This window comes from Leiobunum rupestre, chromosome 4 (assembly GCF_980474605.1).
Source record: "Leiobunum rupestre chromosome 4, qqLeiRupe1.1.hap1, whole genome shotgun sequence".
Classification (NCBI taxonomy): Eukaryota; Metazoa; Arthropoda; class Arachnida; order Opiliones; family Sclerosomatidae; genus Leiobunum; species Leiobunum rupestre.
In genome coordinates this window covers 20,831,091-20,854,252 of record NC_143387.1, presented here as the reverse complement: position 1 = coordinate 20,854,252, position 23,162 = coordinate 20,831,091, and the positions used below count along the sequence as shown (strand labels likewise).

The window sequence follows — 23,162 nt, the reverse complement described above, 5'->3', positions numbered from 1 at the left end:
GGGTGTTGAGGGGAACGGGATGGCCGTGTGGTTAGGGCGATGGACTGCTAATCCGTTGGGCATTGCCCGCGTGGGTTCGAATTTCATCCCCGTCGCTCATTCTTGTTTTTCATTTTTATCGTTTGCAATATAACTTAAGCGATAGATGGATGAAGACGGGGACGGGTTGGCCGACTGGTTAAGCCGATGGACTGCTAATCCATTGGGCATTGCCCGCGTGGGTTCGAATTTCATCCACGTTGCTCATTCTTGTTTTTAATTTTTATCGTTTGCAATATAACTTAAGCGATAGATGGATGAAGACGGGGACGGGGTGGCCGACTGGGTAAGCCGATGGACTGCTAATCCATTGGGCATTGCCCGCGTGGATTCGAATCCCATCCCCGTCGCTCATTGTTGTTTTTCATTTTTATCCTTTGCAATTTAAATTAAGCGATAGATAAATGGTGACGGGGACGTGGTGACCGAGTGGTTAAGGCGATGGACTGCTTATCCATTGGGCATTGCCCGCGTGGGTTCGAATCCCATCCCCGTCGCATATTCTTGTTTTTCATTTTTATCCTTTGCAATGTAACTTAAGCGATAGATGGACGAAGACGGGGACGGGGTGGCCGAGTGGTTAAGGCGATGGACTGCTAATCCATTGGGCATTGCCCGCGTGGGTTCGAATCCCATCCCCGTCGCATATTCTTGTTTTTCATTTTTATCCTTAACAATGTAACTTAAGCGATAGATGGATGCCAGAGGGGACGGGGTGGCCGAGTGGTTAAGGCGATGGACTGCTTATCCATTGGGCATTGCCCGCGGGGGTTCGAATCCCATCCCCGTCGCTCATTGTTGTTTTCCATTTTTATCCTTTGCAATGTAATGTAAGCGATAGATGGATGGCGACGGGGACGGGGTGGCCGAGTGGTTAAGGCGATGGACTGCTAATCCATTGGGCATTGCCCGCGTGGGTTCGAATCCCATCCCCGTCGCATATTCTTGTTTTTCATTTTTATCCTTTGCAATGTAACTTAAGCGATAGATGGATGAAGACGGGGACGGGGTGGCCGAGTGGTTAAGGCGATGGACTGCTAATCCATTGGGCATTGCCCGCGTGGGTTCGAATTTCATCCCCGTCGCTCATTCTTGTTTTCATTTTTATCCTTTGCAATTTAACTTAAGCGAAAGATAGATGTCGTGGGGGGCGGGATGGCCGTGTGGTTAAGGCGATGGACTGCTAATCCGTTGGGCATTGCCCGCGTGGGTTCGAATTTCATCCCCGTCGCTCATTCTTTTTGTTTTCATTTTTATCCTTTGCAATGTAACTTAAGCGATAGATGGACGACGACTGGGACGGGGTGGCCGAGTGGTTAAGGCGATGGACTGCTAATCCATTGAGTATTGCCCGCGTGGGTTCGAATCCCATCCCCGTCGCATATTCTTGTTTTTCATTTTTATCCTTTGCAATGTAACTTAAGCGATAGATAGATGAAGACGGGGACGGGGTGGCCGAGTGGTTAAGGCGATGTACTGCTAATCCGTTGGGCATTGCCCGCGTGGGTTCGAATCCCATCCCCGTCGCTCATTCTTGTTTGTCATTTTTATCCTTTGCAATTTAACTTAAGCGATAGATGGATGGCGACGGGGACGGGGTGGCCGAGTGGTTAAGGCGATGGACTGCTTAACCATTTGACATTGTCCGCGTGGTTTCAAATCCCATCCCCGTCGCATATTATTGTTTTTCATTTTTATCCTTAACAATGTAACTTAAGCGATATATGGATGCCAGAGGGGACGGGGTGGCCGAGTGGTTAAGGCGATGGACTGCTTATCCATTGGGCATTGCCCGCGGGGGTTCGAATCCCATCCCCGTCGCTCATTGTTGTTTTCCATTTTTATCCTTTGCAATGTAATGTAAGCGATAGATGGATGGCGACGGGGACGGGGTGGCCGAGTGGTTAAGGCGATGGACTGCTAATCCATTGGGCATTGCCCGCGTGGGTTCGAATCCCATCCCCGTCGCATATTCTTGTTTTTCATTTTTATCCTTTGCAATGTAACTTAAGCGATAGATGGATGAAAACGGGGACGGGGTGGCCGAGTGGTTAAGGCGATGGACTGCTAATCCATTGGGCATTGCCCGCGTGGGTTCGAATTTCATCCCCGTCGCTCATTCTTGTTTTCATTTTTATCCTTTGCAATTTAACTTAAGCGAAAGATAGATGTCGTGGGGGGCGGGATGGCCGTGTGGTTAAGGCGATGGACTGCTAATCCGTTGGGCATTGCCCGCGTGGGTTCGAATTTCATCCCCGTCGCTCATTCTTTTTGTTTTCATTTTTATCCTTTGCAATGTAACTTAAGCGATAGATGGACGACGACTGGGACGGGGTGGCCGAGTGGTTAAGGCGATGGACTGCTAATCCATTGAGTATTGCCCGCGTGGGTTCGAATCCCATCCCGGTCGCATATTCTTGTTTTTCATTTTTATCCTTTGCAATGTAACTTAAGCGATAGATAGATGAAGACGGGGACGGGGTGGCCGAGTGGTTAAGGCGATGGACTGCTAATCCGTTGGGCATTGCCCGCGTGGGTTCGAATCCCATCCCCGTCGCATATTCTTGTTTTTCATTTTTATCCTTTGCAATGTAACTTAAGCGATAGATAGATGAAGACGGGGACGGGGTGGCCGATTGGTTAATGCGATGGACTGCTAATCCGTTGGGCATTGCCCGCGTGGGTGCGAATTTCATCCCCGTCGCTCATTCTTTTTGTTTTCATTTTTATCCTTTGCAATTTAACTTAAGCGATAGATGGATGAAGACGGGGATGGGGTGGCCGAATGGTTAAGCCGATGGACTGCTTAACCATTTGACATTGTCCGCGTGGTTTCAAATCCTATCCCCGTCGCATATTCTTGTTTTTCATTTTTATCCTTAACAATGTAACTTAAGCGATAGATGGATGCCAGAGGGGACGGGGTGGCCGAGTGGTTAAGGCGATGGACTGCTTATCCATTGGGCATTGCCCGCGGGGGTTCGAATCCCATCCCCGTCGCTCATTGTTGTTTTCCATTTTTATCCTTTGCAATGTAATGTAAGCGATAGATGGATGGCGACGGGGACGGGGTGGCCGAGTGGTTAAGGCGATGGACTGCTAATCCATTGGGCATTGCCCGCGTGGGTTCGAATCCCATCCCCGTCGCATATTCTTGTTTTTCATTTTTATCCTTTGCAATGTAACTTAAGCGATAGATGGATGAAGACGGGGACGGGGTGGCCGAGTGGTTAAGGCGATGGACTGCTAATCCATTGGGCATTGCCCGCGTGGGTTCGAATTTCATCCCCGTCGCTCATTCTTGTTTTCATTTTTATCCTTTGCAATTTAACTTAAGCGAAAGATAGATGTCGTGGGGGGCGGGATGGCCGTGTGGTTAAGGCGATGGACTGCTAATCCGTTGGGCATTGCCCGCGTGGGTTCGAATTTCATCCCCGTCGGTCATTCTTTTTGTTTTCATTTTTATCCTTTGCAATGTAACTTAAGCGATAGATGGACGACGACTGGGACGGGGTGGCCGAGTGGTTAAGGCGATGGACTGCTAATCCATTGAGTATTGCCCGCGTGGGTTCGAATCCCATCCCCGTCGCATATTCTTGTTTTTCATTTTTATCCTTTGCAATGTAACTTAAGCGATAGATAGATGAAGACGGGGACGGGGTGGCCGAGTGGTTAAGGCGATGGACTGCTAATCCGTTGGGCATTGCCCGCGTGGGTGCGAATTTCATCCCCGTCGCTCATTCTTTTTGTTTTCATTTTTATCCTTTGCAATTTAACTTAAGCGATAGATGGATGAAGACGGGGACGGGGTGGCCGAATGGTTAAGCCGATGGACTGCTAAACCATTGGGCATTGCCCGCATGGGTTCGAATCCCATCCCCGTCGCTCATTGTTGTTTTTCATTTTTATCCTTTGCAATTTAAATTAAGCGATAGATAAATGGTGACGGGGACGGGGTGACCGAGGGGTTAAGACGATGGACTGCTAACCCGTTGGGCATTGCCCGCGTGGGTTCGAATCCCATCCCCGTCGCATATTTTTATTTTTCATTTTTATCCTTTGCAATTTAAATTAAGCGATAGATGGGTGTTGAGGGGAACGGGATGGCCGTGTGGTTAAGGCGATGGACTGCTAATCCATTGGGCATTGCCCGCGTGGGTTCGAATCCCATCCCCGTCGCATATTCTTGTTTTTCATTTTTATCCTTTGCAATGTAACTTAAGCGATAGATGGATGAAGACGGGGACGGGGTGGCCGAGTGGTTAAGGCTAATCCGTTGGGCATTGCCCGCGTGGGTTCGAATTTCATACCCGTCGCTCATTCTTGATTTTCATTTTTATCCTTTGCAATTTAACTTAAGCGATAGATGGATGGCGACGGGGACGGGGTGGCCGAGTGGTTAAGGCGATGGACTGCTTATCCATTGGGCATTGCCCACGTGGGTTCGAATCCCATCCCCATCGCTCATTGTTGTTTTTCATTTTTATCCTTTGCAATGTAACTTAAGCGATAGATGGATGAAGACGGGGACGGGGTGGCCGAGTGGTTAAGGCGATGGACTGCTATTCCATTGGGCATTGCCCGCGTGGGTTCGGATCCCATCCCCGTCGCATATTTTTGTTTTTCATTTTTTCCTTTGCAATTTAAATTAAGCGATAGAGGGATGTTGAGGGGAACGGGATGGCCGTGTGGTTAAGGCGATGGACTGCTAATCCATTGGGCATTGCCCGCGTGGGGTCGAATTTCATCCCCGTCGCTCATTCTTGTTTTCATTTTTATCCTTTGCAATTTAACTTAAGCGAAAGATAGATGTCGTGGGGGGCGGGATGGCCGTGTGGTTAAGGCGATGGACTGCTAATCCGTTGGGCATTGCCCGCGTGGGTTCGAATTTCATCCCCGTCGCTCATTCTTTTTGTTTTCATTTTTATCCTTTGCAATGTAACTTAAGCGATAGATGGACGACGACGGGGACGGGGTGGCCGAGTGGTTAAGGCGATGGACTGCTAATCCATTGGGCATTGCCCGCGTGGGTTCGTATCCCATCCCCGTCGCATATTCTTGTTTTTCATTTTTATCCTTTGCAATGTAACTTAAGCGATAGATAGATGAAGACGGGGACGGGGTGGCCGAGTGGTTAAGGCGATGGACTGCTAATCCGTTGGGCATTGCGCGCGTGGGTTCGAATTTCATCCCCGTCGCTCATTCTTTTTGCTTTCATTTTTATCCTTTGCAATTTAACTTAAGCGATAGATAAATGGAGACGGGGACGGGGTGGCCGAGTGGTTAAGGCGATGGACTGCTTAACCATTGGACATTGTCCGCGTGGTTTCGAATTCCATACCCGTAGCATATTCTTGTTTTTCATTTTTATCCTTAACAATGTAACTTAAGCGATAGATGGATGCCAGAGGGGACGCGGTGGCCGAGTGGTTAAGGCGATGGACTGCTAATCCATTGGGCATTGCCCGCGTGGGTTCGAATCCCATCCCTGTCGCTCATTGTTGTTTTTCATTTTTATCCTTTGCAATGTAACTTAAGCGATAGATCGATGGCGACGGGGACGGGGTGGCCGAGTGGTTAAGGCGATGGTCTGCTTAACCATTGGACATTGTCCGCGTGGTTTCGAATCCCATCCCCGTAGCATATTCTTGTTTTTCATTTTTATCCTTAACAATGTAACTTAAGCGATAGATGGATGCCAGAGGGGACGCGTTGGCCGAGTGGTTAAGGCGATGGACTGCTAATCCGTTGGGCATTGCCCGCGTGGGTTCGAATCCCATCCCCGTCGCATATTCTTGTTTTTCATTTTTATCCTTTGCAATGTAACTTAAGCGATAGATAGATGAAGACGGGGACGGGGTGGCCGAGTGGTTAAGGCGATGGACTGCTTATCCGTTGGGCATTGCCCGCGTGGGTTCGAATCCCATCCCCGTCGCTCATTCTTGTTTTTCATTTTTATCCTTTTCAATGTAACTTAAGCGATAGATGGATGAAGACGGGGACGGGGTGGGCGAGTGGTTAAGGCGATGGACTGCTAATCCATTGGGCATTGCCCGCGTGGGTTCGAATCCCATCCCCGTCGCATATTCTTGTTTTTCATTTTTATCCTTTGCAATGTAACTTAAGCGATAGATAGATGAAGACGGGGACGGGGACGGGGTGGCCAAGTGGTTCAGGCGATGGACTGCTAATCCGTTGGGCATTGCCCGCGTGGGTTCGAATTTCATCCCCGTCACTCATTCTTTTTGTTTTCATTTTTATCCTTTGCAATTTAACTTAAGTGATAGATTTATGCAGACGGGGACGGGGTGGCCAAATGGTTAAGCCGATGGACTGCTAATCCGTTGGGCATTGCCCGCGTGGTTTCGAATCCCATCCCCGTCGCTCATTCTTGTTTGTCATTTTTATCCTTTGCAATTTAACTTAAGCGATAGATGGATGGCGACGGGGACGGGGTGGCCGAGTGGTTAAGGCGATGGACTGCTTATCCGTTGGGCATTGCCCGCGTGGGTTCGAATCCCATCGCCGTCGCATATTCTTGTTTTTCATTTTTATCCTTTGCAATGTAACTTAAGCGATAGATAAATGGTGACGGGGACGGGGTGACCGAGTGGTTAAGGCGATGGACTGCTGACCCGTTGGGCATTGCCCGCGTGGTTTCGAATCCCATCCCCGTCACTCATTCTTGTTTGTCATTTTTATCCTTTGCAATTAAACTTAAGCGATAGATGAATGGAGACGGGGACGGGGTGGCCGAGTGGTTAAGGCGATGGACTGCTTAACCATTGGACATTGTCCGCGTGGTTTCGAATCCCATACCCGTAGCATATTCTTGTTTTTCATTTTTATCCTTAACAATGTAACTTAAGCGATAGATGGATGCCAGAGGGGACGCGGTGGCGGAGTGGTTAAGGCGATGGACTGCTAATCCATTGGGCATTGCCCGCGTGGGTTCGAATCCCATCCCTGTCGCTCATTGTTGTTTTTCATTTTTATCCTTTGCAATGTAACTTAAGCGATAGATCGATGGCGACGGGGACGGGGTGGCCGAGTGGTTAAGGCGATGGTCTGCTTAACCATTGGACATTGTCCGCGTGGTTTCGAATCCCATCCCCGTAGCATATTCTTGTTTTTCATTTTTATCCTTAACAATGTAACTAAAGCGATAGATGGATGCCAGAGGGGACGCGGTGGCCGAGTGGTTAAGGCGATGGACTGCTAATCCGTTGGGCATTGCCCGCGTGGGTTCGAATCCCATCCCCGTCGCATATTCTTGTTTTTCATTTTTATCCTTTGCAATGTAACTTAAGCGATAGATAGATGAAGACGGGGACGGGGTGGCCGAGTGGTTAAGGCGATGGACTGCTTATCCGTTGGGCATTGCCCGCGTGGGTTCGAATCCCATCCCCGTCGCTCATTCTTGTTTTTCATTTTTATCCTTTTCAATGTAACTTTAGCGATAGATGGATGAAGACGGGGACGGGGTGGCCGAGTGGTTAAGGCGATGGACTGCTTATCCGTTGGGCATTGCCCGCGTGGGTTCAAATTTCATCCCCGTCGCTCATTCTTTTTGTTTTCATTTTTATCCTTTGCAATGTAACTTAAGCGATAGATGGATGACGGCGGGGACGGGGTGGCCGAGTGGTTAAGGCGATGGACTGCTAATCCATTGGGCATTGCCCGCGTGGGTTCGAATCCCATCCCCGTCGCATATTCTTGTTTTTCATTTTTATCCTTTGCAATGTAACTTAAGCGATAGATAGATGAAGACGGGGACGGGGACGGGGTGGCCAAATGGTTAAGCCGATGGACTGCTAATCCGTTGGGCATTGCCCGCGTGGTTTCGAATCCCATCCCCGTCGCTCATTCTTGTTTGTCATTTTTATCCTTTGCAATTTAACTTAAGCGATTGATGGATGGCGACGGGGACGGGGTGGCCGAGTGGTTAAGGCGATGGACTGCTATTCCATTGGGCATTGCCCGCTAGGGTTCGAATCCCGTCCCCGTCGCATATTCTTGTTTTTCATTTTTATCCTTTGCAATGTAACTTAAGCAATAGATGGATGACGACGGGGACGGGGTGGCCGAGTGGTTAAGGCGATGGACTGCTAATCAGTTGGGCGTTGCCCGCGTGGGTTCGAATCCCATCCCAGTCGCTCAGTCTTGTTTTCATTTTTATCCTTTGCAATTTAACTTAAGCGAAAGATAGATGTAATGAGGGGCGGGTTGGCGGTGTGGTTAAGGCGATGGACTGCTAATCCGTTGGGCATTGCCCGCAAGGGTTCGAATTTCATCCCCGTCACTCATTCTTTTTGTTTTCATTTTTATCCTTTGCAATGTAACTTAAGCGATAGATGGATGACGACGGGGACGGGGTGGCCGAGTGTTTAAGGCGATGGACTGCTAATCCATTGGGCATTGCCCGCGTGGGTTCGAATCCCATCCCCGTCGCATATTCTTGTTTTTCATTTTTATCCTTTGCAATGTAACTTAAGCGATAGATAGATGAAGACGGGGACGGGGTGGCCGAGTGGTTAAGGCGATGGACTGCTAATCCGTTGGGCATTGCCCGCGTGGGTTCGAATTTCATCCCCGTCGCTCATTCTTTTTGTTTTCATTTTTATCCTTTGCAATTTAACTTAAGCGATATATGGAAGTAGACGGGGACGGGGTGGCCGAATGGTTAAGCCGATGGACTGCTAATCCATTGGGCATTGCCCGCGTGGGTTCGAATCCCATCCCCGTCGCTCATTGTTGTTTTTCATTTTTATCCTTTGCAATTTAAATTAAGCGATAGATAAATGGTGACGGGGACGGGGTGACCGAGTGGTTAAGGCGATGGACTGCTAACCCGTTGGGCATTGCCCGCGTGGTTTCGAATCCCACCCCGGTCGCTCATTCTTGTTTGTCATTTTTATCCTTTGCAATTTAACTTAAGCGATAGATGAATGGCGACGGGGACGGGGTGGCCGAGTGGTTAAGGCGATGGACTGCTTAACCATTGGACATTGTCCGCGTGGTTTCGAATCCCATCCCCGTCGCATATTCTTGTTTTTCATTTTTATCCTTAACAATGTAACTTAAGCGATAGATGGATGCCAGAGGGGACGGGGTGGCTGAGTGGTTAAGGCGATGGACTGCTTATCCATTGGGCATTGCCCGCGTGGGTTCGAATCCCATCCCCATCGCTCATTGTTGTTTTTCATTTTTATCCTTTGCAATGTAACTTAAGCGATAGATGGATGAAGACGGGGACGGGGTGGCCGAGTGGTTAAGGCGATGGACTGCTATTCCATTGGGCATTGCCCGCGTGGGTTCGAATCCCATCCCCGTCGCTCATTCTTGTTTTCATTTTTATCCTTTGCAATTTAACTTAAGCGAAAGATAGATGTCATGGGGGGCGGGATGGCCGTGTGGTTAAGGCGATTTACTGCTAATCCGTTGGGCATTGCCCGCGTGGGTTCGAATTTCATCCCCGTCGCTCATTCTTTTTGATTTCATTTTTATTTTTTGCAATGTAACTTAAGCGATAGATGGACGACTACGGGGACGGGGTGGCCGAGTGGTTAAGGCGATGGACTGCTAATCCATTGGGCATTGCCCGCGTGGGTTCGAATCCCATCCCCGTCGCATATTCTTGTTTTTCATTTTTATCCTTTGCAATGTAACTTAAGCGATAGATAGATGAAGACGGGGACGGGGTGGCCGAGTGGTTAAGGCGATGGACTGCTAATCCGTTGGGCATTGCCCGCGTGGGTTCGAATTTCATCCCCGTCACTCATTCTTTAAGTTTTCATTTTTATCCTTTGCAATTTAACTTAAGCGATAGATGGATGATGACGGGGACGGGGTGGCCGAATGGTTAAGCCGATGGACTGCTAATCCATTAGGCATTGCCCGCGTGGGTTCGAATCCCATCCCCGTCGCTCATTGTTGTTTTTCATTTTTATCCTTTGCAATTTAAATTAAGCGATAGATAAATGGTGACGGGGACGGGGTGACCGAGTGGTTAAGGCGATGGACAGCTAACCCGTTGGGCATTGCCCGCGTGGTTTCGAATCCCATCCCCGTCGCTCATTCTTGTTTGTCATTTTTATCCTTTGCAATTTAACTTAAGCGATAGATGGATGGCGACGGGGACGGGGTGGTCGAGTGGTTAAGGCGATGGACTGCTTACCATTGGACATTGTCCGCGTGGTTTCGAATCCCATCCCCGTCGCTCATTGTTGTTTTTCATTTTCATCCTTTGCAATGTAACTTAAGCGATAGATGGACGACGACGGGGACGGGGTGGCCGAGTGGTTAAGGCGATGGACTGCTTATCCATTGGGCATTACCCGCGTGGGTTCGAATCCCATCCCCGTCGCATATTCTTGTTTTTCATTTTTATCCTTTGCAATGTAACTCAAGCGATAGATGGATGAAGACGGGGACGGGGTGGCCGAGTGGTTAAGGCGATGTACTGCTAATCCGTTGGGCATTGCCCGCGTGGGTTCGAATCCCATCCCCGTCGCATATTCTTGTTTTTCATTTTTATCCTTTGCAATGTAACTTAAGCGATAGATGGATGAAGACGGGGACGGGGTGGCCGAGTGGTTAAGGCGATGTACTGCTAATCCGTTGGGCATTGCCCGCGTGGGTTCGAATCCCATCCGCGTCGCTCATTCTAGTTTGTCATTTTTATCCTTTCCAATTTAACTTAAGCGATAGATGGGTGTCGAGGGGAACGGGATGGCCGTGTGGTAAGGGCGATGGATTGCTATTCCGTTGGGCATTGCCCGCGTGGGTTCGAATCCCATCCCCGTCGCATATTCTTGTTTTTCATTTTTATCCTTAACAATGTAACTTAAGCGATAGATGGATGCCAGAGGGGACGCGGTGGCCGAGTGGTAAAGGCGATGGACTGCTAATCCATTGGGCATTGCCCGCGTGGTTTCGAATCCCATCCCCGTCGCATATTCTTTGATTTCATTTTTATCCTTTGCAATGTAACTTGAGCGATAGATGGAAGAAGACGGGGACGGGGTGGCCGAGTGGTTAAGGCGATGGACTGCTAATCCGTTGGGCGTTGCCCGCGTGGGTTCGAATCCCATCCCAGTCGCTCATTCTTGTTTTCATTTTTATCCTTTGCAATTTAACTTAAGCGAAAGATAGATGTCGTGAGGGGCGGGTTGGCCGTGTGGTTAAGGCGATGGACTGCTAATCCGTTGGGCATTGCCCGCAAGGGTTCGAATTTCATCCCCGTCGCTCATTCTTTTTGTTTTCATTTTTATCCTTTGCAATGTAACTTAAGCGATAGATGGATGATGACGGGGACGGGGTGGCCGAGTGTTTAAGGCGATGGACTGCTAATCCATTGGGCATTGCCCGCGTGGGTTCGAATCCCATCCCCGTCGCATATTCTTGTTTTTCATTTTTATCCTTTGCAATGTAACTTAAGCGATAGATAGATGAAGACGGGGACGGGGTGGCCGAGTGGTTAAGGCGATGGACTGCTAATCCGTTGGGCATTGCCCACGTGGGTTCGAATTTCATCCCCGTCGCTTATTCTTTTTGTTTTCATTTTTATCCTTTGCAATTTAACTTAAGCGATATATGGATGTAGACGGGGACGGGGTGGCCGAATGGTTAAGCCGATGGACTGCTAATCCATTGGGCATTGCCCGCGTGGGTTCGAATCCCATCCCCGTCGCTCATTGTTGTTTTTCATTTTTATCCTTTGCAATTTAACTTAAGCGATAGATGGATGGTGACGGGGACGGGGTGGCCGAGTGGTTAAGGCGATGGACTGCTTAACCATTGGACATTGTCCGCGTGGTTTCGAATCCCATCCCCGTCGCATATTCTTGTTTTTCATTTTTATCCTTAACAATGTAACTTAAGCGATAGATGGATGCCAGAGGGGACGGGGTGGCTGAGTGGTTATGGCGATGGACTGCTTATCCATTGGTCATTGCCCGCGTGGGTTCGAATCCCATCCCCATCGCTCATTGTTGTTTTTCATTTTTATCCTTTGCAATGTAACTTAAGCGATAGATGGATGAAGACGGGGACGGGGTGGCCGAGTGGTTAAGGCGATGGACTGCTATTCCATTGGGCATTGCCCGCGTGGGTTCGAATCCCATCCCCGTCGCATATTTTTGTTTTTCATTTTTATCCTTTGCAATTTAAATTAAGCGATAGATGGATGTTGAGGGGAACGGGATGGCCGTGTGGTTAAGGCGATGGACTCCTAATCCGTTGGGCATTGCCCGCGTGGGGTCGAATTTCATCCCCGTCGCTCATTCTTGTTTTCATTTTTATCCTTTGCAATTTAACTTAAGCGAAAGATAGATGTCGTGGGGGGCGGGATGGCCGTGTGGTTAAGGCGATGGACTGCTAATCCGTTGGGCATTGCCCGCGTGGGTTTGAATTTCATCCCCGTCGTTCATTCTTTTTGATTTCATTTTTATCCTTTGCAATGTAACTTAAGCGATAGATGGACGACGACGGGGACGGGGTGGGCGAGTGGTTAAGGCGATGGACTGCTAATCCATTGGGCATTGCCCGCGTGGGTTCGAATCCCATCCCCGTCGCATATTCTTGTTTTTCATTTTTATCCTTTGCAATGTAACTTAAGCGATAGATAGATGAAGACGGGGACGAGGTGGCCGAGTGGTTAAGGCGATGGACTGCTAATCCGTTGGGCATTGCCCGCGTGGGTTCGAATTTCAGCCCCGTCACTCATTCTTTTTGTTTTCATTTTTATCCTTTGCAATTTAACTTAAGCGATAGATGGATTATGACGGGGACGGGGTGGCCGAATGGTTAAGCCGATGGACTGCTAATCCATTAGGCATTGCCCGCGTGGGTTAGAATCCCATCCCCGTCGCTCATTGTTGTTTTTAATTTTTATCCTTTGCAATTTAAATTAAGCGATAGATAAATGGTGACGGGGACGGGGTGACCGAGTGGTTAAGGCGATGGACAGCTAACCCGTTGGGCATTGCCCGCGTGGTTTCGAATCCCATCCCCGTCGCTCATTCGTGTTTGTCATTTTTATCCTTTGCAATTTAACTTAAGCGATAGATGGATGTCGACGGGGACGGGGTGGTCGAGTGGTTAAGGCGATGGACTGCTTAACCATTGGACATTGTCCGCGTGGTTTCGAATCCCATCCCCGTCGCTCATTGTAGTTTTTCATTTTCATCCTTTGCAATGTAACTTAAGCGATAGATGGACGACGACGGGGACGGGGTGGCCGAGTGGTTAAGGCGATGGACTGCTTATCCATTGGTCATTACCCGCGTGGGTTCGAATCCCATCCCCGTCACATATTCTTGTTTTTAATTTTTATCCTTTGCAATGTAACTTAAGCGATAGATGCATGAAGATGGGGACGGGGTGGCCGAGTGGTTAAGGCGATGGACTGCTAATCCGTTGGGCATTGCCCGCGTGGGTTCGAATTTCATCCCCGTCGCTCATTGTTGTTTTTCATTTTTATCCTTTGCAATGTAACTTAAGCGATAGATGGACGACGACGGGGACGGGGTGGCCGAGTGGTTAAGGCGATGGACTGCTAATCCATTGGGCATTGCCCGCGTGGTTTCGAATCCCATCCCCGTCGCATATTCTTGTTTTTCATTTTTATCCTTTGCAATGTAACTTAAGCGATAGATGTGTGAAGACGGGGACGGGATGGCCGTGTGGTTAAGGCGATGGACTGCTAATCCGTTGGGCATTGCCCGCGTGGGTTCGAATTTCATCCCCGTCGCTCATTCTTTTTGTTTTCATTTTTATCCTTTGCAATGTAACTTAAGCGATAGATGGACGACGACGGGGACGGGGTGGCCGAGTGGTTAAGGCGATGGACTGATAATCCGTTGGGCATTGCCCGCGTGGGTTCGAATTTCATCCCCGTCGCTCATTCTTTTTGTTTTCATTTTTATCCTTTGCAATGTAACTTAAGCCATAGATGGACGACGACGGGGACGAGGTGGCCGAGTGGTTAAGGCGATGGACTGCTAATCCATTGGGCATTGCCCGCGTGGGTTCGAATCCCATCCCCGTCGCATATTCTGGTTTTTCATTTTTATCCTTTGCAATGTAACTTAAGCGATAGATGGATGAAGACGGGGACGGATGGTCGAGTGGTTAAGGCGATGGACTGCTAATCCATTGGGCATTGCCCGCGTGGGTTCGAATCCCGTCCCCGTCGCATATTCTTGTTTTTCATTTTTATCCTTCGCAATTTAAATTAAGCGATAGATGGATGTTGAGGGGAACGGGATGGCCGTGTGGTTAAGGCGATGGACTGATAATCCTTTGGGTATTGCCCGCGTGGGGTCGAATTTCATCCCCGTCGCTCATTCTTTTTGTTTTCATTTTTATCCTTCGCAATGTAACTTAAGCGAAAGATGGATGAAGACGGGGACGGGGTGGCCGAGTGGTTAAGGCGATGGACTGCTAATCCATTGGGCATTGCCCGCGTGGGTTTGAATCCCATCCCCGTCGCATATTCTTGTTTTTCATTTATATCCTTTGCAATGTAACTTAAGCGATAGATGGATGAAGACGGGGACGGGGTGGCCGAGTGGTTAAGGCGATGGACTGCTAATCCATTGGGCATTGCCCGCGTGGGTTCGAGTCCCATCCCCATCCCCGTCGCTCATTCTAGTTTGTCATTTTTATCCTTTGCAATTTAACTTAAGCGAAAGATGGATGAAGACGGGGACGGGGTGGCCGTGTGGTTAAGGCGATGGACTGCTAATCCGTTGGGCATTGCCCGAGTGGGTTCGAATTTCATCCCCGTCGCTCATTCTTGTTTTTCATTTTTATCCTTTGCAATTTAAATTAAGCGATAGATAAATGGTGACGGGGACGGGGTGACCGAGGGGTTAAGGCGATGGACTGCTAATCCGTTGGGCATTGCCCGCGTGGGTTCGAATCCCATCGCCGTCACTCATTCTTGTTTGTCATTTTTATCCTTTGCAATTTTACTTAAGCGATAGATAAATGGTGACGGGGACGGGGTGACAGAGGGGTTAAGGCGATGGACTGCTTAACCATTGGACATTGTCCGCGTGGTTTCGAATCCCATCCCCGTCGCTTATTCTTGTTTTTCATTTTTATCCTTAACAATGTAACTTAAGCGATAGATGGATGCCAGAGGGGACGGGGACGGGGTGGCCGAGTGGTTAAGGCGATGGACTGCTAATCCATTGGGCATTGCAAGCGTTGGTTCGAATCCCATCCCCGTCGCTCGTTGTTATTTTTCATTTTTATCCTTTGCAATGTAACTTAAGCGATAGATGCAAGACGGGAACGGGGTGGCCGAGTGGTTAAGGCGATGGACTGCTATTCCATTGGGCATAGCCCGCGTGGGTTCGAAGCCCATTCCCGTCGCATATTCTTGTTTTTCATTTTTGTCCTTTGCAATTTAAATTAAGCGATAGATGGATGTTGAGGGGAACGGGATGGCCGTGTGGTTAAGGCGATGGACTGCTAATCCATTGGGCATTGCCCGCGTGGGGTCGAATTTCATCCCCGTCACTCATTCTTGTTTTTCATTTTTATCCTTTGCAATTTAACTTAAGCTCAAGATGGATGTCGTGGGTGGCGGAATGGCCGTGTGGTTAAGGCGATGGACTGCTAATCCATTGGGCATTGCCGGCGTGGGTTCGAATTTAATCCCCGTCACTAATTCTTTTGGTTTTCATTTTTATCCTTTGCAATGTAACTTAAGCGATAGATGGATGACGACGGGGACGGGGTGGCCGAGTGGTTAAGGCGATGGACTGCTAATCCATTGGGCGTTGCCCGCGTGGGTTCGAATCCCATCTCCGTCGCATATTCTTGTTTTTCATTTTTATCCTTTGCAATGTAACTTAAGCGATAGATGGATAAAGACGGGGACGGGGTGGCCGAGTGGTTAAGGCGATGCACTGCTAATCCATTGGGCATTGCCCGCGTTGGTTCGAATCCCATCCCCGTCGCATATTCTGGTTTTTCATTTTTATCCTTTGCAATTTAACTTAAACGATAGATAAATGGTGATGGGGACGGGGTGGCCGAGTGGTTAAGGCGATGGACTGCTAATCCGTTGGCCATTGCCCGCATGGGTTCGAATCCCATCCCCGTCGCTCATTCTAGTTTGTCAATTTTATCCTTTCCAATTTAACTTAAGCGATAGATGGATGTTGAGGGGAACGGTATGGCCGTGTGGTTAAGGCGATGGACTGCTAATCCATTGGGCATTGCCCGCGTGGGGTCGAATTCCATCCCCGTCGTTCATTCTTGTTTTTCATTTTTATCCTTTGCAATTTAACTTAAGCGAAAGATGGATGTCGAGGGGGCGGGATGGCCGTATGGTTAAGGCGATGGACTGCTAATCCATTGGGGTGGCCGAGTGGTTAAGGCGATGGACTGCTAATCCATTGGACTTTGCCCGCGTGCGTTCGAGTCCCATCCCCGTCGCATATTCTAGTTTTTCATTTTTATCCTTTGCAGTGTAACTTAAGCGATAGATAGTTGACGACGGGGACGGGGTGGCCGAGTGGTTAAGGCGATGGACTGCTTATCCATTGGGCATTGCCCGCGTTAGTTCGAATCCCATCCCCGTCGCTCATTCTTGTTTTTCATTTTTATCCTTTGCAATTTAACTTAAGCGAAAGATAGATGTCGAGGGGGGCGGGATGGCCGTGTGGTTAAGGCGATGGACTGCTAATCCGTTGGGCATTGCCCGCGTGGGTTCGAATTTCATCCCCTTTGCTCATTCTTGTTTTTCATTTTTATCCTTTGCAATTTAACTTAAGCGATAGATGGATGTCGAGGGGGACGGGGTGGTTAAGGCGATGGACTGCTAATCCATTGGGCATTGCCCGCGTGGGGTCGAATTCCATCCCCGTCGCTCATTCTTGTTTTTCATTTTTATCCTTTGCAATTTAACTTAAGCGAAAGAGGGATGTCGAGGGGGGCGGGATGGCCGTGTGGTTAAGGCGATGGACTGCTAATCCGTTGGGCATTGCCCGCGTGGGTTCGAATCCCATCCCCGTCGCTCATTCTTGTTTTTCATTTTATACCCTTGCAATTTAACTTAAGCGATAGATGGATGTCGAGGGGGACGGGGTGGTTAAGGCGATGGACTGCTAATCCATTGGGCATTGCCCGCGTGGGGTCGAATTCCTTCATCGTCGCTCTCTCTTGTTTTTCATTTTAAAACTTTGCAATTTAACTTAAGCGAAAGATGGATGTTGAGGGGGGCGGGATGGCCGTGTGGTTAAGGCGATGGACTGCTAATCCGTTGGGCATTGCCCGCGTGGGTTCGAATTTCATCCCCGTCGCTCATTCTTTTTGTTTTCATTTTTATCCTTTGCAATGTAACTTAAGCGATAGATGGATGGGGGCGGGATGGCCGTGTGGTTAAGGCGATGGACTGCTAATCCGTTGGGCATTGCCCGCGTGGGTTCGAATTTCATCCCCGTCGCTCATTCTTTTTGTTTTCATTTTTATCCTTTGCAATGTAACTTAAGCGATAGATGGATGGCGACGGGGACGGGGTGGCCGAGTGGTTAAGGCGATGGACTGCTTATCCGTTGGGCATTGCCCGCGTGTTTTCGAATCCCATCCCCGTCGCATATTCTTGTTTTTCATTTTTATCCTTTACAATGTAACTTAAGCGATAGATGTTATTCAGCGGGGACGGGGTGGCCAAGTAGTTAAGGCGATGGACTGCTAATCCGTTGGGCATTGCCCGCGTGGGTTCGAATCCCATCCCCGTCGCTCATTGTTGTTTTTCATTTTTATCCTTTGCAATTTAACTTGAGCGATAGATAGATGTTGAGGGGGACGGGGTGGGTAAGGCGATGGACTGGTAATCCATTGGGCATTGCCCGCGTGGGGTCGAATCCCATCCCCGTCGCTCATTCTAGTTTGTCATTTTTATCCTTTCCAATATAATTTAAGCGATAGATGGATGTTGAGGGGAACGGGATGGCCCTGTGGTTAAGGCGATGGACTGCTAATCCATTGGGCATTGCCCGCGTGGGGTCGAATTCCATCCCCGTCGCTCATTCTTGTTTTTCATTTTTATCCTTTGCAATTTAACTTAAGCGAAAGATGGATGACGAGGGGGGCGGGATGGCCGTGTGGTTAAGGCGATGGACTGCTAATCCGGTGGGCATTGCATGCGTGGGTTCGAATTTCATCCCCGTCGCTCATTCTTGTTTTTCATTTTTATCCTTTGCAATTTAACTTAAGCGATAGATGGATGAAGACGGGGACGGGGTGGCCGAATGGTTAAGCCGATGGACTGCTAATCCATTGGGCATTGCCCGCGTGGGTTCGAATCCCATCCCCGTCGCATATTCTTGTTTTTCATTTTTATCCTTTGCAATGTAACTTAAGCGATAGATGGATGAAGACGGGGACGGAGTGGCCGAATGGTTAAGGCGATGGGCTGCTAATCCATTGGGGTGGCCGAGTGGTTAAGGCGATGGACTGCTAATCCATTGGACTTTGCCCGCGTGCGTTCGAGTCCCATCCCCGTCGCATATTCTTGTTTTTCATTTTTATCCTTTGCAATGTAACTTAAGCGAAAGATGGATGAAGACGGGGACGGGGTGGCCGAATGGTTAAGCCGATGGACTGCTAATCCATTGGACATTGCCCGCGTGGGTGCGAATCCCATCCCCGTCGCTCATTGTTGTTTTTCATTTTTATCCTTTGCAATTTAAATTAAGCGATAGATGAATGGTAAAGGTGACAAGGTGGCCGAGTGGTTAAGGCGATGGACTGCTAATCCATTGCGCATTGCCCGCGTGGGTTCGAATCCCATCCCCGTCGTTCATTCTTGTTTTTCATTTTAAACCCTTGCAATTTAACTTAAGCGAAAGATGGATTTCGAGGGGGGCGGGATGGCCGTGTGGTTAAGGCGACGGACTGCTAATCCATTGGGCATTGCCCGCGTGGGGTCGAATTCCATCATCGTCGCTCATTCTTGTTTTTCATTTTAAACCCTTGCAATATAACTTAAGCGAAAGATGGATGTCGAGGGGGGCGGGATGGCCGTGTGGTTAAGGCGATGGACTGCTAATCCATTGGGCATTGCCCGCGTGGGTTCGAATCCCATCCCCGTCGCATATTCTTGTTTTTCATTTTTATCCTTTGCAATGTAACTTAAGCGATAGATGGATCCCGGGGGGGCGGGATGGCCGTGTGGTTAAGGCGATGGACTGCTAATCCATTGGGCATTGCCCGCGTGGGTTCGAATCCCATCCCCGTCGCTCATTCGTGTTTTTCATTTTATACCCTTGCAATTTAACTTAAGCGAAAGATGGATCCCGGGGGGGCGGGATGGCCGTGTGGTTAAGGCGATGGACTGCTAATCCATTGGGCATTGCCCGCGTGGGTTCGAATCCCATCCCCGTCGCTCATTCGTGTTTTTCATTTTATACCCTTGCAATTTAACTTAAGCGAAAGATGGATCCCGGGGGGGCGGGATGGCCGTGTGGTTAAGGCGATGGACTGCTAATCCATTGGGCATTGCCCGCGTGGGGTCGAATTCCATCATCGTCGCTCATTCTTGTTTTTCATTTTAAACCTTTGCAATTTAACTTAAGCGAAAGATGAGTGTCGAGGGGGGCGGGATGGCCGTGTGGTAAAGGCGATGGACTGCTAATCCGTTGGGCATTCCCCGCGTGGGTTCGAATTTCATCCCCGTCGCTCATTCTTTTTTTTTTTTCATTTTTATCCTTTGCAATTTAACTTAAGCGATAGATGGATGGCGACGGGGACGGGGTGGCCGAGTGGTAAAGGCGATGGACTGCTTATCCATTGGACATTGCCCGCGTGGTTTCGAATCCCATCCCCGTCGCATATTCTTGTTTTTCATTTTTATCCTTTGCAATGTAACTTAAGCGATAGATGTATTCCAGCGGGGACGGGGTGGCCGAGTGGTTAAGGCGATGGACTGCTAATCCATTGGGCCTTGCCCGCGTGGGTTCGAATCCCATCTTCGTCGCTCATTGTTGTTTTTGATTTTTATCCTTTGCAATTTAACTTGAGCGATAGATAGATGTTGAGGGGGACGGGGTGGGTAAGGCGATGGACTGGTAATCCATTGGGCATTGCCCGCATGGGGTCGAATCCCCACCCCGTCGCTTATTGTTGTTTTTCATTTTTATCCTTTGCAATTTAAATTAAGTGATAGATGGATGTTGAGGGGAACGGGATGGCCGTGTGGTTAAGGCGATGGACTGCTAATCCGTTGGGCATTGCCCGCGTGGGTTCGAATTTCATCCTCGTCGCTCATTCTTTTTGTTTTCATTTTTATCCTTTGCAATGTAACTTAAGCGATAAATGGATGAAGATGGGAACGGGGTGGCCGAGTGGTTAAAGCGATGGACTGCTAATCCATTGGACTTTGCCCGCGTGCGTTCGAGTCCCATCCCCGTCGTATATTCTTGTTTTTCATTTTTATCCTTTGCAATGTTAGTTAAGCGATAGATGGATGACCACGGGGACGGGCCGAGTGGTTAAGGGATGGACTGCTTATCCATTGCGCATTGCCCGCGTGGGTTCGAATCCCATCCCCGTCGCTCATTCTTGTTTTTCATTTTTATCCTTTGCAATTTAACTTAAGCGAAAGATGGATGTCGAGGGGGGCGGGATGGCCGTGTGGTTAAGGCGATGGACTGCTAATCCGTTGGGCATTGCCCGCGTGGGTTCGAATTTCATCCCCGTCGCTCATTCTTGTTTTTCATTTTTATCCTTTGCAATTTAACTTAAGCGATAAATGGATGAAGATGGGAACGGGGTGGCCGAGTGGTTAAGGCGATGCACTGCTAATCCATTGGGCATTGCCCGCGTGGGTTCGAATCCCATCCCCGTCGCATATTCTTGTTTTTCATTTTTATCCTTTGCAATTTAAATTAAGCGATAGATGGATGACCACGGGGACGGGTTGGCCGAGTGGTTAAAGCGATGGACTGCTAATCCATTGGACTTTGCCCGCGTGCGTTCGAGTCCCATCCCCGTCGCATATTCTTGTTTTTCATTTTTATCCTTTGCAATGTAACTTAAGCGATAGATGGATGACCACGGGGACGGGGTGGCCGAGTGGTTAAGGGATGGACTGCTTATCCATTGCGCATTGCCCGCGTGGGTTCGAATCCCATCCCCGTCGCTCATTCTTGTTTTTCATTTTTATCCTTTGCAATTTAACTTAAGCGATAGATGGATGTTGAGGGGAACGGGATGGCCGAGTGGTTAAAGCGATGGACTGCTAATCCATTGGACTTTGCCCGCGTGCGTTCGAGTCCCATCCCCGTCGCATATTCTTGTTTTTCATTTTTATCCTTTGCAATGTAACTTAAGCGATAGATGGATGACCACGGGGACGGGGTGGCCGAGTGGTTAAGGGATGGACTGCTAATCCATTGGGCATTGCCCGCGTGGGTTCGAATCCCATCCCCGTCGCTCATTCTTGTTTTTCATTTTTATCCTTTGCAATTTAACTTAAGCGAAAGATGGATGTCGAGGGGGGCGGGATGGCCGTGTGGTTAAGGCGATGGACTGCTAATCCGTTGGGCATTGCCCGCGTGGGTTCGAATTTCATCCCCGTCGCTCATTCTTGTTTTTCATTTTTATCCTTTGCAATTTAACTTAAGCGAAAGATGGATGTCGAGGGGGACGAGGGGGACGGGGTGGCCGAGTGGTTAAGGCGATGGACTGCTAATCCATTGGGCATTGCCCGCGTGGGTTCGAATCCCATCCCCGTCGCTCATTCTAGTTTGTCATTTTTATCCTTTCCAATTTAACTTAAGCGATAGATGGATGTTGAGGGGAACGGGATGGCCGTGTGGTTAAGGCGATGGACTGCTAATCCATTGGGCATTGCCCGCGTGGGGTCGAATTCCATCCCCGTCGCTCATTCTTGTTTTTCATTTTTATCCTTTCCAATTTAACTTAAGCGATAGATGGATGTTGAGGGGAACGGGATGGCCGTGTGGTTAAGGCGATGGACTGCTAATCCATTGGGCATTGCCCGCGTGGGTTCGAATTTCATCCCCGTCGCTCATTCTTGTTTTTCATTTTTATCCTTTGCAATTTAACTTAAGCGAAAGATGGATGTCGAGGGGGGCGGGATGGCCGAGTGGTTAAGGCGATGGACTGCTAATCCATTGGACTTTGCCCGCGTGCGTTCGAGTCCCATCCCCGTCGCATATTCTGGTTTTTCATTTTTATCCTTTGCAATGTAACTTAACCGATAGATGGATGACGACGGGGACGGGGTGGCCGAGTGGTTAAGGCGATGGACTGCTAATCCATTGGGCATTGCCCGCGTGGGTTCGAATCCCATCCCCGTCGATCATTCTTGTTTTCATTTTTATCCTTTGCAATTTAACTTAAGCGAAAGATGGATGTCGACGGGGGCGGGATGGCCGTGTGGTTAAGGCGATGGACTGCTAATCCGTTGGGCATTTCCCGCGTGGGTTCGAATTTCATCCCCGTCGCATATTCTTGTTTTTCATTTTTATCCTTTGCAATGTAACTTAAGCGATAGATGGATTACGACGGGGACGGGGTGGCCGAGTGGTTAAGGCGATGGACTGCTAATCCATTGGGCATTGCCCGCGTGGGTTCGAATTTCATCCCCGTCGCTCATTCTTGTTTTTCATTTTTATCCTTTGCAATTTAACTTAAGCGAAAGATGGAGGTCGAGGGGGGCGGGATGGCCGAGTGGTTAAGGCGACGGACTGCTAATCCATTGGGCATTGCCCGCGTGGGGTCGAATTCCATCATCGTCGCTCATTCTTGTTTTTCATTTTAAACCCTTGCAATTTAACTTAAGCGAAAGATCGATGTCGAGGGGGGCGGGGTGGCCGAGTGGTTAAGACGATGGAATGCTAATCCATTGGGCATTGCCCGCGTGGGTTCGAATCCCATCCCCGTCGTTCATTCTTGTTTTTCATTTTAAACCCTTGCAATTTAACTTAAGCGAAAGATGGATGTCGAGGGGGGCGGGGTGGCCGAGTGGTTAAGACGATGGAATGCTAATCCATTGGGCATTGCCCGCGTGGGTTCGAATCCCATCCCCGTCGTTCATTCTTGTTTTTCATTTTAAACCCTTAGCAATTTAACTT

At 49.0% G+C, this 23,162-nt stretch overlaps 89 non-coding genes across 89 annotated transcripts; all 89 read left to right on the top strand.

Annotated features, from left to right (window-relative positions):
• Positions 1 to 454: 454 nt before the first annotated feature.
• TRNAS-GCU (transfer RNA serine (anticodon GCU)) lies at positions 455 to 536 on the top strand. Its single transcript has one exon. It is a non-coding gene; the product is annotated as a tRNA-Ser (tRNA).
• A 65-nt stretch (positions 537 to 601) lies between these two features.
• TRNAS-GCU (transfer RNA serine (anticodon GCU)) lies at positions 602 to 683 on the top strand. Its single transcript has one exon. It is a non-coding gene; the product is annotated as a tRNA-Ser (tRNA).
• Positions 684 to 748: 65 nt separating this feature from the next.
• Positions 749 to 830, top strand: TRNAS-GCU (transfer RNA serine (anticodon GCU)). The gene has a single exon. It is a non-coding gene; the product is annotated as a tRNA-Ser (tRNA).
• Positions 831 to 895: 65 nt separating this feature from the next.
• Positions 896 to 977, top strand: TRNAS-GCU (transfer RNA serine (anticodon GCU)). Its single transcript has one exon. It is a non-coding gene; the product is annotated as a tRNA-Ser (tRNA).
• Positions 978 to 1,042: 65 nt separating this feature from the next.
• On the top strand, positions 1,043 to 1,124 carry TRNAS-GCU (transfer RNA serine (anticodon GCU)). The gene has a single exon. It is a non-coding gene; the product is annotated as a tRNA-Ser (tRNA).
• Positions 1,125 to 1,337: 213 nt separating this feature from the next.
• TRNAS-GCU (transfer RNA serine (anticodon GCU)) lies at positions 1,338 to 1,419 on the top strand. The gene has a single exon. It is a non-coding gene; the product is annotated as a tRNA-Ser (tRNA).
• Positions 1,420 to 1,484: 65 nt separating this feature from the next.
• TRNAS-GCU (transfer RNA serine (anticodon GCU)) lies at positions 1,485 to 1,566 on the top strand. The gene has a single exon. It is a non-coding gene; the product is annotated as a tRNA-Ser (tRNA).
• Positions 1,567 to 1,778: 212 nt separating this feature from the next.
• TRNAS-GCU (transfer RNA serine (anticodon GCU)) lies at positions 1,779 to 1,860 on the top strand. Its single transcript has one exon. It is a non-coding gene; the product is annotated as a tRNA-Ser (tRNA).
• Positions 1,861 to 1,925: 65 nt separating this feature from the next.
• On the top strand, positions 1,926 to 2,007 carry TRNAS-GCU (transfer RNA serine (anticodon GCU)). The gene has a single exon. It is a non-coding gene; the product is annotated as a tRNA-Ser (tRNA).
• A 65-nt stretch (positions 2,008 to 2,072) lies between these two features.
• On the top strand, positions 2,073 to 2,154 carry TRNAS-GCU (transfer RNA serine (anticodon GCU)). Its single transcript has one exon. It is a non-coding gene; the product is annotated as a tRNA-Ser (tRNA).
• Positions 2,155 to 2,367: 213 nt separating this feature from the next.
• Positions 2,368 to 2,449, top strand: TRNAS-GCU (transfer RNA serine (anticodon GCU)). Its single transcript has one exon. It is a non-coding gene; the product is annotated as a tRNA-Ser (tRNA).
• Positions 2,450 to 2,514: 65 nt separating this feature from the next.
• TRNAS-GCU (transfer RNA serine (anticodon GCU)) lies at positions 2,515 to 2,596 on the top strand. Its single transcript has one exon. It is a non-coding gene; the product is annotated as a tRNA-Ser (tRNA).
• Positions 2,597 to 2,957: 361 nt separating this feature from the next.
• TRNAS-GCU (transfer RNA serine (anticodon GCU)) lies at positions 2,958 to 3,039 on the top strand. Its single transcript has one exon. It is a non-coding gene; the product is annotated as a tRNA-Ser (tRNA).
• Positions 3,040 to 3,104: 65 nt separating this feature from the next.
• On the top strand, positions 3,105 to 3,186 carry TRNAS-GCU (transfer RNA serine (anticodon GCU)). The gene has a single exon. It is a non-coding gene; the product is annotated as a tRNA-Ser (tRNA).
• Positions 3,187 to 3,251: 65 nt separating this feature from the next.
• Positions 3,252 to 3,333, top strand: TRNAS-GCU (transfer RNA serine (anticodon GCU)). The gene has a single exon. It is a non-coding gene; the product is annotated as a tRNA-Ser (tRNA).
• Positions 3,334 to 3,546: 213 nt separating this feature from the next.
• On the top strand, positions 3,547 to 3,628 carry TRNAS-GCU (transfer RNA serine (anticodon GCU)). Its single transcript has one exon. It is a non-coding gene; the product is annotated as a tRNA-Ser (tRNA).
• A 214-nt stretch (positions 3,629 to 3,842) lies between these two features.
• Positions 3,843 to 3,924, top strand: TRNAS-GCU (transfer RNA serine (anticodon GCU)). Its single transcript has one exon. It is a non-coding gene; the product is annotated as a tRNA-Ser (tRNA).
• A 212-nt stretch (positions 3,925 to 4,136) lies between these two features.
• On the top strand, positions 4,137 to 4,218 carry TRNAS-GCU (transfer RNA serine (anticodon GCU)). Its single transcript has one exon. It is a non-coding gene; the product is annotated as a tRNA-Ser (tRNA).
• A 202-nt stretch (positions 4,219 to 4,420) lies between these two features.
• Positions 4,421 to 4,502, top strand: TRNAS-GCU (transfer RNA serine (anticodon GCU)). Its single transcript has one exon. It is a non-coding gene; the product is annotated as a tRNA-Ser (tRNA).
• A 65-nt stretch (positions 4,503 to 4,567) lies between these two features.
• Positions 4,568 to 4,649, top strand: TRNAS-GCU (transfer RNA serine (anticodon GCU)). The gene has a single exon. It is a non-coding gene; the product is annotated as a tRNA-Ser (tRNA).
• Positions 4,650 to 5,008: 359 nt separating this feature from the next.
• On the top strand, positions 5,009 to 5,090 carry TRNAS-GCU (transfer RNA serine (anticodon GCU)). Its single transcript has one exon. It is a non-coding gene; the product is annotated as a tRNA-Ser (tRNA).
• Positions 5,091 to 5,155: 65 nt separating this feature from the next.
• TRNAS-GCU (transfer RNA serine (anticodon GCU)) lies at positions 5,156 to 5,237 on the top strand. The gene has a single exon. It is a non-coding gene; the product is annotated as a tRNA-Ser (tRNA).
• Positions 5,238 to 5,451: 214 nt separating this feature from the next.
• TRNAS-GCU (transfer RNA serine (anticodon GCU)) lies at positions 5,452 to 5,533 on the top strand. The gene has a single exon. It is a non-coding gene; the product is annotated as a tRNA-Ser (tRNA).
• Positions 5,534 to 5,745: 212 nt separating this feature from the next.
• TRNAS-GCU (transfer RNA serine (anticodon GCU)) lies at positions 5,746 to 5,827 on the top strand. The gene has a single exon. It is a non-coding gene; the product is annotated as a tRNA-Ser (tRNA).
• A 65-nt stretch (positions 5,828 to 5,892) lies between these two features.
• TRNAS-GCU (transfer RNA serine (anticodon GCU)) lies at positions 5,893 to 5,974 on the top strand. The gene has a single exon. It is a non-coding gene; the product is annotated as a tRNA-Ser (tRNA).
• Positions 5,975 to 6,039: 65 nt separating this feature from the next.
• TRNAS-GCU (transfer RNA serine (anticodon GCU)) lies at positions 6,040 to 6,121 on the top strand. Its single transcript has one exon. It is a non-coding gene; the product is annotated as a tRNA-Ser (tRNA).
• A 367-nt stretch (positions 6,122 to 6,488) lies between these two features.
• On the top strand, positions 6,489 to 6,570 carry TRNAS-GCU (transfer RNA serine (anticodon GCU)). Its single transcript has one exon. It is a non-coding gene; the product is annotated as a tRNA-Ser (tRNA).
• Positions 6,571 to 6,929: 359 nt separating this feature from the next.
• Positions 6,930 to 7,011, top strand: TRNAS-GCU (transfer RNA serine (anticodon GCU)). Its single transcript has one exon. It is a non-coding gene; the product is annotated as a tRNA-Ser (tRNA).
• A 212-nt stretch (positions 7,012 to 7,223) lies between these two features.
• Positions 7,224 to 7,305, top strand: TRNAS-GCU (transfer RNA serine (anticodon GCU)). Its single transcript has one exon. It is a non-coding gene; the product is annotated as a tRNA-Ser (tRNA).
• Positions 7,306 to 7,370: 65 nt separating this feature from the next.
• TRNAS-GCU (transfer RNA serine (anticodon GCU)) lies at positions 7,371 to 7,452 on the top strand. Its single transcript has one exon. It is a non-coding gene; the product is annotated as a tRNA-Ser (tRNA).
• A 65-nt stretch (positions 7,453 to 7,517) lies between these two features.
• On the top strand, positions 7,518 to 7,599 carry TRNAS-GCU (transfer RNA serine (anticodon GCU)). The gene has a single exon. It is a non-coding gene; the product is annotated as a tRNA-Ser (tRNA).
• A 67-nt stretch (positions 7,600 to 7,666) lies between these two features.
• On the top strand, positions 7,667 to 7,748 carry TRNAS-GCU (transfer RNA serine (anticodon GCU)). The gene has a single exon. It is a non-coding gene; the product is annotated as a tRNA-Ser (tRNA).
• Positions 7,749 to 7,966: 218 nt separating this feature from the next.
• Positions 7,967 to 8,048, top strand: TRNAS-GCU (transfer RNA serine (anticodon GCU)). Its single transcript has one exon. It is a non-coding gene; the product is annotated as a tRNA-Ser (tRNA).
• A 65-nt stretch (positions 8,049 to 8,113) lies between these two features.
• TRNAS-GCU (transfer RNA serine (anticodon GCU)) lies at positions 8,114 to 8,195 on the top strand. Its single transcript has one exon. It is a non-coding gene; the product is annotated as a tRNA-Ser (tRNA).
• A 213-nt stretch (positions 8,196 to 8,408) lies between these two features.
• TRNAS-GCU (transfer RNA serine (anticodon GCU)) lies at positions 8,409 to 8,490 on the top strand. The gene has a single exon. It is a non-coding gene; the product is annotated as a tRNA-Ser (tRNA).
• A 65-nt stretch (positions 8,491 to 8,555) lies between these two features.
• TRNAS-GCU (transfer RNA serine (anticodon GCU)) lies at positions 8,556 to 8,637 on the top strand. The gene has a single exon. It is a non-coding gene; the product is annotated as a tRNA-Ser (tRNA).
• Positions 8,638 to 8,704: 67 nt separating this feature from the next.
• TRNAS-GCU (transfer RNA serine (anticodon GCU)) lies at positions 8,705 to 8,786 on the top strand. The gene has a single exon. It is a non-coding gene; the product is annotated as a tRNA-Ser (tRNA).
• Positions 8,787 to 8,998: 212 nt separating this feature from the next.
• On the top strand, positions 8,999 to 9,080 carry TRNAS-GCU (transfer RNA serine (anticodon GCU)). Its single transcript has one exon. It is a non-coding gene; the product is annotated as a tRNA-Ser (tRNA).
• A 65-nt stretch (positions 9,081 to 9,145) lies between these two features.
• TRNAS-GCU (transfer RNA serine (anticodon GCU)) lies at positions 9,146 to 9,227 on the top strand. Its single transcript has one exon. It is a non-coding gene; the product is annotated as a tRNA-Ser (tRNA).
• A 65-nt stretch (positions 9,228 to 9,292) lies between these two features.
• Positions 9,293 to 9,374, top strand: TRNAS-GCU (transfer RNA serine (anticodon GCU)). The gene has a single exon. It is a non-coding gene; the product is annotated as a tRNA-Ser (tRNA).
• A 213-nt stretch (positions 9,375 to 9,587) lies between these two features.
• TRNAS-GCU (transfer RNA serine (anticodon GCU)) lies at positions 9,588 to 9,669 on the top strand. Its single transcript has one exon. It is a non-coding gene; the product is annotated as a tRNA-Ser (tRNA).
• Positions 9,670 to 9,734: 65 nt separating this feature from the next.
• TRNAS-GCU (transfer RNA serine (anticodon GCU)) lies at positions 9,735 to 9,816 on the top strand. Its single transcript has one exon. It is a non-coding gene; the product is annotated as a tRNA-Ser (tRNA).
• Positions 9,817 to 9,883: 67 nt separating this feature from the next.
• On the top strand, positions 9,884 to 9,965 carry TRNAS-GCU (transfer RNA serine (anticodon GCU)). The gene has a single exon. It is a non-coding gene; the product is annotated as a tRNA-Ser (tRNA).
• Positions 9,966 to 10,323: 358 nt separating this feature from the next.
• TRNAS-GCU (transfer RNA serine (anticodon GCU)) lies at positions 10,324 to 10,405 on the top strand. The gene has a single exon. It is a non-coding gene; the product is annotated as a tRNA-Ser (tRNA).
• A 65-nt stretch (positions 10,406 to 10,470) lies between these two features.
• TRNAS-GCU (transfer RNA serine (anticodon GCU)) lies at positions 10,471 to 10,552 on the top strand. The gene has a single exon. It is a non-coding gene; the product is annotated as a tRNA-Ser (tRNA).
• A 65-nt stretch (positions 10,553 to 10,617) lies between these two features.
• TRNAS-GCU (transfer RNA serine (anticodon GCU)) lies at positions 10,618 to 10,699 on the top strand. The gene has a single exon. It is a non-coding gene; the product is annotated as a tRNA-Ser (tRNA).
• A 212-nt stretch (positions 10,700 to 10,911) lies between these two features.
• On the top strand, positions 10,912 to 10,993 carry TRNAS-GCU (transfer RNA serine (anticodon GCU)). The gene has a single exon. It is a non-coding gene; the product is annotated as a tRNA-Ser (tRNA).
• A 65-nt stretch (positions 10,994 to 11,058) lies between these two features.
• On the top strand, positions 11,059 to 11,140 carry TRNAS-GCU (transfer RNA serine (anticodon GCU)). The gene has a single exon. It is a non-coding gene; the product is annotated as a tRNA-Ser (tRNA).
• Positions 11,141 to 11,353: 213 nt separating this feature from the next.
• TRNAS-GCU (transfer RNA serine (anticodon GCU)) lies at positions 11,354 to 11,435 on the top strand. The gene has a single exon. It is a non-coding gene; the product is annotated as a tRNA-Ser (tRNA).
• A 65-nt stretch (positions 11,436 to 11,500) lies between these two features.
• On the top strand, positions 11,501 to 11,582 carry TRNAS-GCU (transfer RNA serine (anticodon GCU)). The gene has a single exon. It is a non-coding gene; the product is annotated as a tRNA-Ser (tRNA).
• Positions 11,583 to 11,649: 67 nt separating this feature from the next.
• Positions 11,650 to 11,731, top strand: TRNAS-GCU (transfer RNA serine (anticodon GCU)). Its single transcript has one exon. It is a non-coding gene; the product is annotated as a tRNA-Ser (tRNA).
• A 65-nt stretch (positions 11,732 to 11,796) lies between these two features.
• TRNAS-GCU (transfer RNA serine (anticodon GCU)) lies at positions 11,797 to 11,878 on the top strand. Its single transcript has one exon. It is a non-coding gene; the product is annotated as a tRNA-Ser (tRNA).
• A 65-nt stretch (positions 11,879 to 11,943) lies between these two features.
• TRNAS-GCU (transfer RNA serine (anticodon GCU)) lies at positions 11,944 to 12,025 on the top strand. Its single transcript has one exon. It is a non-coding gene; the product is annotated as a tRNA-Ser (tRNA).
• A 65-nt stretch (positions 12,026 to 12,090) lies between these two features.
• TRNAS-GCU (transfer RNA serine (anticodon GCU)) lies at positions 12,091 to 12,172 on the top strand. Its single transcript has one exon. It is a non-coding gene; the product is annotated as a tRNA-Ser (tRNA).
• A 360-nt stretch (positions 12,173 to 12,532) lies between these two features.
• Positions 12,533 to 12,614, top strand: TRNAS-GCU (transfer RNA serine (anticodon GCU)). Its single transcript has one exon. It is a non-coding gene; the product is annotated as a tRNA-Ser (tRNA).
• A 65-nt stretch (positions 12,615 to 12,679) lies between these two features.
• TRNAS-GCU (transfer RNA serine (anticodon GCU)) lies at positions 12,680 to 12,761 on the top strand. The gene has a single exon. It is a non-coding gene; the product is annotated as a tRNA-Ser (tRNA).
• A 67-nt stretch (positions 12,762 to 12,828) lies between these two features.
• On the top strand, positions 12,829 to 12,910 carry TRNAS-GCU (transfer RNA serine (anticodon GCU)). The gene has a single exon. It is a non-coding gene; the product is annotated as a tRNA-Ser (tRNA).
• A 359-nt stretch (positions 12,911 to 13,269) lies between these two features.
• On the top strand, positions 13,270 to 13,351 carry TRNAS-GCU (transfer RNA serine (anticodon GCU)). Its single transcript has one exon. It is a non-coding gene; the product is annotated as a tRNA-Ser (tRNA).
• Positions 13,352 to 13,416: 65 nt separating this feature from the next.
• Positions 13,417 to 13,498, top strand: TRNAS-GCU (transfer RNA serine (anticodon GCU)). Its single transcript has one exon. It is a non-coding gene; the product is annotated as a tRNA-Ser (tRNA).
• A 65-nt stretch (positions 13,499 to 13,563) lies between these two features.
• On the top strand, positions 13,564 to 13,645 carry TRNAS-GCU (transfer RNA serine (anticodon GCU)). Its single transcript has one exon. It is a non-coding gene; the product is annotated as a tRNA-Ser (tRNA).
• A 214-nt stretch (positions 13,646 to 13,859) lies between these two features.
• Positions 13,860 to 13,941, top strand: TRNAI-GAU (transfer RNA isoleucine (anticodon GAU)). Its single transcript has one exon. It is a non-coding gene; the product is annotated as a tRNA-Ile (tRNA).
• A 67-nt stretch (positions 13,942 to 14,008) lies between these two features.
• On the top strand, positions 14,009 to 14,090 carry TRNAS-GCU (transfer RNA serine (anticodon GCU)). The gene has a single exon. It is a non-coding gene; the product is annotated as a tRNA-Ser (tRNA).
• A 59-nt stretch (positions 14,091 to 14,149) lies between these two features.
• Positions 14,150 to 14,236, top strand: TRNAS-GCU (transfer RNA serine (anticodon GCU)). The gene has a single exon. It is a non-coding gene; the product is annotated as a tRNA-Ser (tRNA).
• Positions 14,237 to 14,450: 214 nt separating this feature from the next.
• Positions 14,451 to 14,532, top strand: TRNAS-GCU (transfer RNA serine (anticodon GCU)). Its single transcript has one exon. It is a non-coding gene; the product is annotated as a tRNA-Ser (tRNA).
• Positions 14,533 to 14,597: 65 nt separating this feature from the next.
• On the top strand, positions 14,598 to 14,685 carry TRNAS-GCU (transfer RNA serine (anticodon GCU)). The gene has a single exon. It is a non-coding gene; the product is annotated as a tRNA-Ser (tRNA).
• A 212-nt stretch (positions 14,686 to 14,897) lies between these two features.
• On the top strand, positions 14,898 to 14,979 carry TRNAS-GCU (transfer RNA serine (anticodon GCU)). Its single transcript has one exon. It is a non-coding gene; the product is annotated as a tRNA-Ser (tRNA).
• A 218-nt stretch (positions 14,980 to 15,197) lies between these two features.
• Positions 15,198 to 15,279, top strand: TRNAS-GCU (transfer RNA serine (anticodon GCU)). Its single transcript has one exon. It is a non-coding gene; the product is annotated as a tRNA-Ser (tRNA).
• Positions 15,280 to 15,341: 62 nt separating this feature from the next.
• TRNAS-GCU (transfer RNA serine (anticodon GCU)) lies at positions 15,342 to 15,423 on the top strand. Its single transcript has one exon. It is a non-coding gene; the product is annotated as a tRNA-Ser (tRNA).
• A 361-nt stretch (positions 15,424 to 15,784) lies between these two features.
• TRNAS-GCU (transfer RNA serine (anticodon GCU)) lies at positions 15,785 to 15,866 on the top strand. Its single transcript has one exon. It is a non-coding gene; the product is annotated as a tRNA-Ser (tRNA).
• A 65-nt stretch (positions 15,867 to 15,931) lies between these two features.
• Positions 15,932 to 16,013, top strand: TRNAS-GCU (transfer RNA serine (anticodon GCU)). The gene has a single exon. It is a non-coding gene; the product is annotated as a tRNA-Ser (tRNA).
• A 65-nt stretch (positions 16,014 to 16,078) lies between these two features.
• TRNAS-GCU (transfer RNA serine (anticodon GCU)) lies at positions 16,079 to 16,160 on the top strand. Its single transcript has one exon. It is a non-coding gene; the product is annotated as a tRNA-Ser (tRNA).
• A 399-nt stretch (positions 16,161 to 16,559) lies between these two features.
• Positions 16,560 to 16,641, top strand: TRNAS-GCU (transfer RNA serine (anticodon GCU)). The gene has a single exon. It is a non-coding gene; the product is annotated as a tRNA-Ser (tRNA).
• Positions 16,642 to 16,992: 351 nt separating this feature from the next.
• TRNAS-GCU (transfer RNA serine (anticodon GCU)) lies at positions 16,993 to 17,074 on the top strand. The gene has a single exon. It is a non-coding gene; the product is annotated as a tRNA-Ser (tRNA).
• A 643-nt stretch (positions 17,075 to 17,717) lies between these two features.
• TRNAS-GCU (transfer RNA serine (anticodon GCU)) lies at positions 17,718 to 17,799 on the top strand. The gene has a single exon. It is a non-coding gene; the product is annotated as a tRNA-Ser (tRNA).
• A 498-nt stretch (positions 17,800 to 18,297) lies between these two features.
• Positions 18,298 to 18,379, top strand: TRNAS-GCU (transfer RNA serine (anticodon GCU)). Its single transcript has one exon. It is a non-coding gene; the product is annotated as a tRNA-Ser (tRNA).
• A 400-nt stretch (positions 18,380 to 18,779) lies between these two features.
• On the top strand, positions 18,780 to 18,861 carry TRNAS-GCU (transfer RNA serine (anticodon GCU)). The gene has a single exon. It is a non-coding gene; the product is annotated as a tRNA-Ser (tRNA).
• A 212-nt stretch (positions 18,862 to 19,073) lies between these two features.
• Positions 19,074 to 19,155, top strand: TRNAS-GCU (transfer RNA serine (anticodon GCU)). Its single transcript has one exon. It is a non-coding gene; the product is annotated as a tRNA-Ser (tRNA).
• A 64-nt stretch (positions 19,156 to 19,219) lies between these two features.
• On the top strand, positions 19,220 to 19,301 carry TRNAS-GCU (transfer RNA serine (anticodon GCU)). Its single transcript has one exon. It is a non-coding gene; the product is annotated as a tRNA-Ser (tRNA).
• A 64-nt stretch (positions 19,302 to 19,365) lies between these two features.
• Positions 19,366 to 19,447, top strand: TRNAS-GCU (transfer RNA serine (anticodon GCU)). The gene has a single exon. It is a non-coding gene; the product is annotated as a tRNA-Ser (tRNA).
• A 362-nt stretch (positions 19,448 to 19,809) lies between these two features.
• On the top strand, positions 19,810 to 19,891 carry TRNAS-GCU (transfer RNA serine (anticodon GCU)). Its single transcript has one exon. It is a non-coding gene; the product is annotated as a tRNA-Ser (tRNA).
• A 65-nt stretch (positions 19,892 to 19,956) lies between these two features.
• TRNAS-GCU (transfer RNA serine (anticodon GCU)) lies at positions 19,957 to 20,038 on the top strand. The gene has a single exon. It is a non-coding gene; the product is annotated as a tRNA-Ser (tRNA).
• Positions 20,039 to 20,827: 789 nt separating this feature from the next.
• TRNAS-GCU (transfer RNA serine (anticodon GCU)) lies at positions 20,828 to 20,909 on the top strand. The gene has a single exon. It is a non-coding gene; the product is annotated as a tRNA-Ser (tRNA).
• Positions 20,910 to 21,414: 505 nt separating this feature from the next.
• TRNAS-GCU (transfer RNA serine (anticodon GCU)) lies at positions 21,415 to 21,495 on the top strand. The gene has a single exon. It is a non-coding gene; the product is annotated as a tRNA-Ser (tRNA).
• Positions 21,496 to 21,716: 221 nt separating this feature from the next.
• TRNAS-GCU (transfer RNA serine (anticodon GCU)) lies at positions 21,717 to 21,798 on the top strand. Its single transcript has one exon. It is a non-coding gene; the product is annotated as a tRNA-Ser (tRNA).
• Positions 21,799 to 22,157: 359 nt separating this feature from the next.
• TRNAS-GCU (transfer RNA serine (anticodon GCU)) lies at positions 22,158 to 22,239 on the top strand. Its single transcript has one exon. It is a non-coding gene; the product is annotated as a tRNA-Ser (tRNA).
• Positions 22,240 to 22,304: 65 nt separating this feature from the next.
• Positions 22,305 to 22,386, top strand: TRNAS-GCU (transfer RNA serine (anticodon GCU)). The gene has a single exon. It is a non-coding gene; the product is annotated as a tRNA-Ser (tRNA).
• Positions 22,387 to 22,597: 211 nt separating this feature from the next.
• TRNAS-GCU (transfer RNA serine (anticodon GCU)) lies at positions 22,598 to 22,679 on the top strand. Its single transcript has one exon. It is a non-coding gene; the product is annotated as a tRNA-Ser (tRNA).
• Positions 22,680 to 22,891: 212 nt separating this feature from the next.
• Positions 22,892 to 22,973, top strand: TRNAS-GCU (transfer RNA serine (anticodon GCU)). Its single transcript has one exon. It is a non-coding gene; the product is annotated as a tRNA-Ser (tRNA).
• A 65-nt stretch (positions 22,974 to 23,038) lies between these two features.
• Positions 23,039 to 23,120, top strand: TRNAS-GCU (transfer RNA serine (anticodon GCU)). The gene has a single exon. It is a non-coding gene; the product is annotated as a tRNA-Ser (tRNA).
• The last annotated feature ends 42 nt before the right edge of the window (positions 23,121 to 23,162 follow it).